We start from the raw sequence: 8,701 nt of genomic DNA on the forward strand, positions 1-8,701 counted from the left end.
GAGTCCTTTTCCTCCTTTACCACGTCCAGACATGATGATCAACCTTCGTCAGCAAGAAATTGTAACGAAAATGAGCACCCATTTTTTTGAGCGCAGTATATATTAGTTTAGCCCCGCCCACCTGCTTTCTTATTGGTCGACGACGAGAGTTGGTGGTCCCACCGAGTACATAAGAAAATCGACTTTCCTGCGATTTTCACCTCTCAGTCAAGTCAAGTCAATTGTTTTCTGCACCAAAAATTCGATCATAGGATCTCCCAGAGCAAGGTTGTGTTGTGACCAAGCTCCGGCAACGATGACTTCCATTAGATTCGGCCGCGGCGGGAAGGTGTTCCGACCCAACCGCGTTCCTGCAATTCACGTCGACATAGATGCGATTCGGAAAGAATCGAAAGACTATTTTACTGCCAGATTGCCAAAGATTTTGCATAACTTCGATAAGGAGTTCGCTAACGCAGAAATGCATGCACGCAACATTGATGATGAAATAGAGAGTGCACGAAGCAGAAAATCGACCAACAAAAATTATCTCGAGAACTGCTATAGAGTGAAATTCCACTACGAGGAAATGCTAAGTCTAAAAGCATCCAGAGACAATAAGCCTACTGAGCCTATGTTAACATCCAATTCAGTTAACTGCTCGGAAACACCGGAAAGACAGATGAAGGAGAAAGAGCCAGCAGCCGAGCCTTTAGAACCCTCAGAGCCAATGGAACCTGAAATGACTACAGATCCCACAGCGAACATAGAGCCAACGCTGCCTGAGCCCTCACCCGACATCATTACTGATATTCCCACTGAGCCTGAGACAGAATCACCTGCCCAGGAGATAGAATCAACGAAGGAGGAAAACACCGAGCCTCCAAAAAAGAAGAGAAAGAGGAAAAAGAAAAATTCTCCTACTACTACTACAGAGAGTACGGACATTCCCCCTACTACCAACATCCCAGATCCTGTAGCCTCACCAGTGAAGGAATCCCCACCAGAAACAACTGCAGCCCCGGCAATTGTCGAGACTCCAGCTGAAATTACAGAACCGATGAAAATTCTACAAACCACCCGTAGAAATTTGAAAGCCCTCATCCGAGGACTTAGCTCAGAAGTCGAAATCACAGATCTCGAGAAAGAACTAACAGTTTTTGAGCAACGGCCAATCAGGATAGAGCAGCTTAAGAAGAGGCGTGGCCGGGAACTTAAGCCCCTCCCCCTCTACTTGGTTATACTTCCAGATAGCGAAAATCATCGAAACATCTTCAATATCAAAAGACTGTTTGACACCCCAGTACAGATAGAAAGGTTTCGTGGCGGGCGCCACGAAATACAATGCTACCGATGTCAGAAGTTCGGCCATACACAAAAGTCCTGCACAGCTGAGCCCGCTTGTATGAAGTGTGCCAATGCACATTTCACGTACACTTGTGTAAAACCAATGAGCGAGCCAGCGAAATGTGTAAACAGCCTAAGTGAGCACCCAGCCTGTTTTTCGGGCTGCGGTGCAAGACCCAAAAGAAAATCCAGAGGACACCAAGCCAAGCCTGCAAAAACCTCGGACAAAGCCACCAGATTTCTGCTACTTTTTAAAGAAATGCAGCAACTTCTGAAGGACCAAGATCTCATGAACCTACTACGATCTCTGCTAGCCGACAAGCTGTAGTTGCAGCGATATCCCCTTCATGCTGACTTACACCCAAGACATCCACAGCCCACCTGTGGTTTTACTTTCTAATAACATTACACTAGGCGCCCACGGGCACTATCTCAGTTGAAGGAGTGGAGTGTCCGCTTCGCGGACAGGTACTCCGTGACAGAAATTAGTCTAAGTCTAATTGTTTTCTGCCACCAGGTTGTTTATAACCGAGCTCCTGCTACGATGGCTTCACATAGATTTGGCCGCGGAGGGAAGGCTTTCCGACCCTACCGCGAAACATCCAAGGGTGTTGACCACGATGCACTTAAGACTGAGATGCGAGATAGAGCAAAATCCCTCATGATTGAACCAGATAAATTGGATGACTTAATTCGACTTATGCAAACTTACGCAGATCGCTCCAAAGCTGAACTCGAGAGAGAATTGAAAGAAAAAAGTGTCTATAAAGAGACTTATGTCGCAAGATATAAGGACATGTACTATCTCGAAGCACTCAAAGATATGAAAAGATCACTGTCTACCACTCCAAATGGAAATCCCACACAACCAGTACCACCCAAGCTGAATAACATTGAGATGGATCTCCAAGAGGAAGAGAAAAAGTCCGATAGTCAGACAACAGCCCGGCTGCCACTACTCCTACAGAGGAACCAGAGCCTGAGTTGGAAACTATGGACATTCAGACCACAACAACTGACAACATCGAAAAGCCAATGTCTAATACCATCCCAGAGACTGACTCCACCACTTCAAAACCTTGCAAAAAGAGGAAGAAAAATAAGAAGTGCAGTGTCAACACGGCGACACAGAATTGCACGGAACCAAAATCCGATAGCGAACCCCCTCGCCCGGAGAAAAAGATCGCCTCCACACCCACAGTGGAAGATTCATCAGATCCTATCAGTACTGCAGCCCCGGTTATCATCGAGACACCAGTAGAAGAATGCAAGCCGATAGAAGTTCTACAACCCACCCGTAGAAATTTGAAAGCCCTCGTCCGACATCGAAATCTCCGATCTCGAAAAAGAACTCACAGACTTAGAGCTACGGCCAATCAGAACCGAACAGATGAGGAAGAGGCGTGGCCAAGACTACAAGCTCCTCCCACTCTACCTGCCTATCCTGCCCGATGATCCTAAGCACCGGGAAATCCTCAGAATCAACCGATTGCTGAACACACCAGTCAGAGTGGAAAGATTTCGTGGCGGCCGCCACGAAATTCAATGCTATAGATGTCAAGGCTTCGGCCATACACAGAGCAAATGCACCGACGAGCCGGCGTGTATGAAATGCGCTGGTGCGCACTACACCTACAAATGCACGAAACCCCTGAACGAGCCACCATCATGCGTGAACTGCAAGAAAGACCACCCAGCCTGTTTCACAGGTTGCCCAGCCAGGCCAAAGAGAAAGCCCGCACCCAGGAGGAGACAACAACATCGAACTCCTGCCAACCCAGTGGCCAGATTTACTCACATCGTGAGAGAACTTCAGGAACTCATGAAAGATGCGGAATTAGTTTCCCTGATCCAGTCCCTCCTCCCACCATCCAAGACTTAGATGAGGAGTTACTGCCAATAATGACGACCACAGATCTTTATCTGTGGAACTGCTAATATATTTAAAGCCAATAGTCACCGTCGCCTTAGGGCCCATTTTCGATGAAGAAGTGAGGTGCCCGCATTCGCGGGCAGGTACTTCGTCAAACCACCTATCCAAGTCCAAGTCCAATTGTTTTCTGGAGTTTAGGATCTGCTATATCCGATACTACCAAGAAGCGATCCCGAACGGATTTCTGTTTTTTGTGCAGGTTCCGTGAGAAGCGCTCCAGCTCTGTTGAAGCAGACGTGCAGTTCTGAGAAGATTTTTGGGAATTCCTCTGGTATGGTATTGATCCGCACACAGTGGAAACCTAAAGACTAGTTCTGCCCGGTGTCAACTAAGCTGTGTGTGGATGTTTGTTTTCTTTGTAGTTAAATCAGAGATATCTAGCTTGACTTCCACCTAAATTCAGGTTTAGCCAAGGTTAGTAGACTGTACCCACCTCGTGAGTTAGCAATTTCGAAAGGCCCTTTTTAGGGCCATTAAATCAATACGATGGCTACATCCGAGGCTTCTAAGGACGCGGATATGGATAGCTCTAAAAATAGCGATCGAATTCTCGACAGTAACGAGACCCCCAAACCCGCAAATATTCCAGGGTTAACAATTGTTAAAACAAGCAATAAGAAAAAGCGTAAGCACGGTAAGGCAAAACGATTGCAGCCAAATGCCGATGACCGCGCTAACTCAGAATCAGACTCCCCGTCCGATGATAATCATGAAAAAGAATCTCCTGCTATGGAAAACGCGTTTTCAAATTTTGGCGATATGATACATTACACATTACTTGTATTAAAATATGCGGCTTCTTATGCCGACAACGGCGAGAAGATCGGAGAAAACATAACTCGACTACAATCTTGTTTCAATAATTTCACACAAGAGCGTAAAGCAAATAAATATAATGGCGCTGATGAAACAGAACTATTTAGCGACATTTCAAATTTAACTGCCCAAAAACTAGATGATTTCGCTAAAGACCACCAGGAACTTTTCACGTCTTTTGCATTAGAAAAAGACAACTATATGGATACTGAATTCCCAGATACCCTCAATCAGCATAGTAGGGAAAACAATCTCCCCAGTTCCAAAAGATTTAAGGCTACCCCACCTTCACCTATTTTGACTGCCCAACATCAAATTCAAAATCATCAGACCCAGAAGACGGTTTTACCGTACAACTCAAAAAATCAAAAATCCCCCCCATCATAATCAAAGACAAAAATTTCAATTGGAAGTCATTTAACAACACACTTAAAGAGAAAGAAATAAAAAGCTATACTGGCAAAAACAACGGTGAATATTACACCATAAAAACAGACGACTCAGCTGAACGCTTCAAAATCATAGATGTACTCAAGAATCAAAATGTCGGGCATCACACGTATACCCTACCAGAAGAACGATCATTTAGAGTAGTTATGAAAAAATTGCCCAAAGAATATAGCGAACAGGAAATTACAGATGAACTAATAGCCCAAAACATCCCAGTCATAAATACTGTTCGTATGTACAGAAGAAATAACGGCGACAAAATCTCCATGACCACAGCCATTATCACCCTAAACAAGGATTTAGACACAGCTAAAAACATATACAATGTCAGAGGCCTCTTCAATGTACAAGTGACAATAGAAGAATTCAAAAAGTCAAATAGACCCACGCAGTGCCACAGGTGCCAGGATTATTTTCACGGTCAAAAACTATGTAACCACCCGGCCCGATGTGTCAAGTGCGGCGACAACCACCTCACGGCCGACTGCCCAAAACCCAGAGAAGATAAGCCAAAATGCTGCCACTGTGCAGGGGAACATCCCGCCAATTATAGTAAATGCCCAAAATATGAGGAGATCTTAAATAAAAGAAACAATAGACCGAGATTCAACAATCAAGCTAATAATAATAGAAGATTTAATCAAAATGTAGTTAAGCCAGGACTAAGCTACGCAAATGTTGCTAAAACCACAAATAATCATTCGGTCTTATTAGACCCAAGTCAACTACTTTTACAAGCCATTGAAGCGAGCACGAATCTAACTAAATGCATAAACTTTTTTAAAGACCAAATGACGCTCTCTATGGAAAACACCCAAGGAAACAACCCACAATATTATGCAGAATAAACCCTCATCGCCCCTAACAATAGCACTATGGAATGCAAACAACCTCATGAATAAACTCCCTGAACTACTAGATTTCACAGCCAGATTTACTCCTGATATCATTGCAATCACTGAAGCTCACGCTAAACCCAGTAATAAAATAAATATTCCTAATTATACTACCCACAAAACCGACAGAATTCAACGTACAGGTGGCGGGTGCGCCATTCTTACCCATAAAAAATTTAAAACCTCTATTTACAAGCTAAGCACCAATAACGAGAGAGAGGAAACGTCGATTCTACTACAACTCAATAATAATAAATATATTAAAATTTCTGCTGTCTACAATCCTCCATTTAATGAATTTGATGACAATTCCTTTAAAGACCTCTTCCCCCCCAACATCGATACTATTGCACTGGGTGACTTCAATGCTAAACATTCTATATGGGGATGTAGAAAATAAAATAAAATTGGAAAACAAATTCATGAGCTAATTAAAAAATTTGGACTAACGGTCTATGCACCAGATAAGCCCACTTTTCTACATCGCAGCGGCCTTTACCCCCCAGACATCCTCGATATCATGCTAACAAACATTCCAAAACCTTTTGCTATCGATGTTCTGCATGAATTAAGCAGCGATCACTGGCCGGTATGGATAACAGCATCTCTAGAAACAAACGAAAGTAACAACCTTAGAAAGAAAATTGATTGGACACTGTACCACAACATCCTGCACCTCACAAAAAATAAAGATGATACTAATACCCTTACAAACCCGAACGAAATTGATCATGCAATTGATGACCTCACTAAAACTATTTCGACTGCCCTCCAAGGGGCCACAGAAACCTCATTAACTAATATTAGCAAATACCAACTCCCCAGCCATATCAGAAAAATTATAAAAGAGAAAAACAAGATTAGGAAAAAGTTCCAGCAAAATCTCAATCCCGAACTAAAACGACAATTAAACAAGATGAATAAGGAAATTAAAAAACTATGCAACGAGCACAGAAATAAAGAGTGGGATGACAAACTTAGTAAACTCAACAATTCGGACAATTCAATCTGGAATATGACAAAATCCCTAAGAAAATCACCAATTTCAAATATGCCCTTAAAAGGGCCAGCCGGCCCGGTTTACACCATAGAAGACAAAGCAGACTTATTTGCATCAACAATGGAGAAACAATTTTCAATTAATGAAGAAAACAACGACCCAACCAGCGATAAACTAATTCTAGACAAATACAATGACATTATTAACAAGAGGAACAACCACCCAAGCAACATCGACCCGACCACAGAAGACGAGGTGATCTCTATTATCAAAACCCTCCCCAACAGAAAAGCGCCCGGAGAAGACAGTATTACAAATTCCATGATTAAGAATCTCCCCATAAACAAGATTAGTCAACTAGTAAATATCTTCAACTCCTGCATAAGCACCCTATACTTTCCCAGCAACTGGAAAAACTCAGACACTATACTTTTCGCAAAACCAGGCAAAACAGCATCGAACCCAGAAAATTACCGGCCCATCAGCCTGCTATCTTCTTTATCAAAAATTCTAGAAAAAATCATACAAAAAAGAATGAACAATCATATCCAGAACATTATCCCAAACCAACAATATGGCTTCAGAAAAGACCTATCTACCACTAAACAGCTTATTAACATCCTTGAATTCTTAAGTCAAGCAAAATTTAAACATGAGACAGCATTCCTATTACTATTAGACGTGGCCAAGGCATTTGACCGTGTATGGCACCAGGGCTTAATAGTCAAAATGTCGCAGCTTAATATCCCAATGGATATAATTCTCTTCATAAACTCATACCTCACTGAAAGAAAATTTAGGATCAAAATCAACAACTCATATTCAGATTATAGAGTAATTAGGGCAGGTGTGCCACAGGGCAGCATACTTGGCCCCCTGCTGTATATCATATACACAGCTGACTTCCCAGTTAATAACCAAAACAATACAGAACTCACAGCACTCTATGCTGATGACACCGCCCTGATTACCAAATCAATTGGAAATAAACAAGCAGCAATATATATGCAACATAAAATTTTTGAAATAGAGAAGTGGTGCCAGATTTGGAAAATTAGCTTACACCCAGATAAATCGCAACTATTAATCTTCAATAAAAGAAAAAGTCATCCCCAATATTAAACTTTATAATAAAATAATAAAACCGGTATCACACGCCAAGTAAATTTACCCTGTTCTCTTATTTCTTTCTGTACACAAAATAATTGATCTCACACAATCACAGATTAAACACAACAATTACTTTCTTGGAGGTACGGATCAACCCCCCCGGGGGTCACGGCCAAAAAGAATGTATATTGATAAATAAAGTGAATTGAGTAACCCAGAAACGAGCGGCTTCGCCAGAACGCCTGGGTCAATTCTTTAACAGAGGATAATACTCCATATTTAGCTCAATTTTAATTTCACATCTTTTATTTCCTATTTATTACTGGATCTCGTGATCCCCCAACCCGACTTGTAATTTTGTACATAGATCATTTAACCAAGTTTTATACTATTCTCAATTGTGTATTTTATCGTATATCATTATTTACTTATCCCAGACCTTGTTTATTTTATCGTAATGTAAATATCGCTCGTTATGTATATATTATTTTTATTAATTGTATTTTATTTCATGCCCTTTACGTAATTTTTCACTCATTTTCATTGCAATTTTTCTTATGTTTTCTCAACTTATGATTCGCTGAGGACAGCGACCAATTAGCGACCGCGATTCTTAACCTGGTGCAAGGTACCGCCCCCTCCGAACTCCACCAACATTTCCTGCTCTTTACCCGCCATTATCGATTTCAATTTGCGACGAATCGCTTAATGCCGCTTCGCGGCAGCGCACCGAGATTTGGTTAATTTCTAATGGTTCTAATGGTATTGTTTTCTGTGAGCAGTTTTTCGACCAGACCAGCTGTGGTCGATCTAGACGAACCGGTTTTTGCGAGCAGCATATTTTCTCCCTGCGTACGGCAATGGAGCCTGCGCCGGGAAATACTTCATTTTCGGAGAGCTCGACCGAAGGACAGCCTAAGTGCGGCGGGGGCCAGACCCCCGGGCGGTTAGACAACCCGGTCGATGCTCTTAACAATCCTGCGTTTACCAATCCACTCCAGCCTTTATTAAGGCTCGAAGACGGGAAGATTGGAAACACGACAACGGACATGTCACAGGATTCGGGGCTCTCGGACACCTGTAGGGTACCGACGGGGACGGCTACGCCGAAACCGCACGGGCCCTATGGGAGTCTGCCTGTACCCAACATGGTTAGGACTAACTTGTCCG

Source organism: Parasteatoda tepidariorum, chromosome 3 (assembly GCF_043381705.1).
Source record: "Parasteatoda tepidariorum isolate YZ-2023 chromosome 3, CAS_Ptep_4.0, whole genome shotgun sequence".
Lineage (NCBI taxonomy): Eukaryota > Metazoa > Arthropoda > Arachnida > Araneae > Theridiidae > Parasteatoda > Parasteatoda tepidariorum.